Source organism: Lathyrus oleraceus, chromosome 4 (genome assembly GCF_024323335.1).
Source record: "Lathyrus oleraceus cultivar Zhongwan6 chromosome 4, CAAS_Psat_ZW6_1.0, whole genome shotgun sequence".
Taxonomy (NCBI): domain Eukaryota; kingdom Viridiplantae; phylum Streptophyta; class Magnoliopsida; order Fabales; family Fabaceae; genus Lathyrus; species Lathyrus oleraceus.
In genome coordinates, this window is record NC_066582.1 from 13,991,979 (window position 1) to 13,994,245 (window position 2,267).

Here is a 2,267-nt window from a genome sequence, read left to right on the forward strand (position 1 = left end):
GAGATTTTTTCTATAAATTTTATCATGTTCATCATCAAAATCATAGTTTTATTGGTTTTACATGATTTTGGGATCAGGTCAATGGCCAGGTTCAAAACCTGGTCAGACCTGCTTTTGGACCAACATTTGGACCTACTTGGTTTTGGCCACTTTTTAGTTTTTTTCCACTTCTTTTCATTTGTTAAACCGTTTTAGGCTAAATTCACACACATAACCATCATATTTTAATTCACCTCCACATAATCCATTTAAATCAAGCATCATGATATTCCATGCGTTCATCTACAATTCAATTTCCAAACACCATTTCATTTAAACATTCAAACTCATAATTCCATTCAACCATTTCATACAATGTACATTCACATATTCAATTTAAACATTTTATTCAACCCTCCAATTACAATATTTCATGCAACCATTAGTTTCAAACATTTCCACATTAAACCAATAACAATCCGATTCCAATTTGTCATACATAAACCATTAAAACCAACATTCTTCTTCTAATATATTCATATGTTACAACATACATAGTTCAATACCATTTGAATTCTCATTACACATCCAATACCAAAACTTCAACATTTTTGCATTATAATAACAATTCCACATGATAGCATGCCATGATCATCCTAGCCAACCCCATAGTCAATGCCAATTATCCAAACACCTTCCAAATCAACCTCCAAACTATTCCATATGCAAGCTTGAGTTTCCATTTACACCCTGAAAAATTAACAAGAACAATAACTTTGACCTTCAAAATTCATAACTAATTCTCTAATTAACACGTTACATTTCATCCCATTTCAAATTAACACATTGCATTTCATCCCATTAACACATTGAATTTCAAATTAACAACCACATTTCACATTACATTTCATTCCAATTTGAATTTCAAAACATTTCAAGCTAATAACAAGTGCAATGACTTCATCTTGAATTTCATACGGGCCTTGCAAAACAGAGTTGCATTTCAAACAAACCAATTAACATTTCACAAGCAATTTCCTTTACATTTTCAACGTGAATTTCAATTAAATTTCAACATGAATTTCGCTTTAACTAACTATTTCATTTCTAACCGAAAACTAAATTTTAGTTGAATTTGCATCTCATTTTAAAACAGATCGAAACTCTATAAATATCATTCAACTCTCAGCATCACGTTTTCACGCTTCATTTTCCAGATTTTCATAAATTCTCAGATTCTCGATCTCTGATTTTTTTCTCAATCCTTGCACCAATTACTCAGAGCTCCTTGGAAATACTCCTTGAAGCTTCACCTTGAAGCTTCAAATGAGTAGAGCTAAGTCTCACGTTCTCTCATTCTCTCTAACGGATTCATCGATTTAGATTACAAATTTTTCTCTCAAAAGAAGTTACAAGAAGAGGAAAAAGGCACACTAAGAGAGGAACAAAAAAGAGTTCAAGGTCGAGAATTGTTGCCTGACGCCGGCAAACACTCCAGTGAGTCTTCGATCACTTTCTTCTTTTTCGCATTTTAGGGTTACTAGAATATAGAGCTTCATGAGGGGAATCAAAGCCCTAACATATGGTGGCTCGGTTCCCCTTTGTTACCATTTAATTTGGGAATTTCAAGTTAGGGTTCATATAGACTTTTCTTTGATTCGCTTGATTCTTGAGAAGTTAGGAAAATCCAAGGTTATATTTGTAATCAACGCATCATTATGAGTGAGATGAGGGTGCTTGATTTAATTTTTGAGAATCTCTGCCACTGAGGAGCATCTCTGGCACGACGGAGGGAGTAACAAAACATCGAGTTAACTGAGAAAGGGAGATATGCTTTTGAGTCATTGTCCTGAGTTTTTCCCCATTTTAGTGCATTTTTACCACGTGCATTTTTATGACCATTATACATTTAATACTTGATTCACACGCCTATTTTGCATTGATTGTATTAATGTTCATATGTTGTTGACTGATTAATGTTTCCATTGTTTATGACACATCACCATGCCTAGTCACTTTTCTCCTTATCCGTTTCCCTTTTTTTGTGCATGTGCTGCTGATTTTCGTTGGGCCCTTGGTATTGGGCTTAAGGCAAAAAAATTTGAAACATAACTTTGTTTAATTATGCACCCCCTTGGTTCCTTTCATTCTCGATTGGGTCTTGCTATTAGGCTCATGCGTCAGAATTGATTTACACCCCTTGTTAACAAGTTATGCCCCCACTCTGTGTTGCATTTTTCTTGTTTTTTTTGTCGACTTTTCTTGATAAATTTAGCACCATTTTTTAA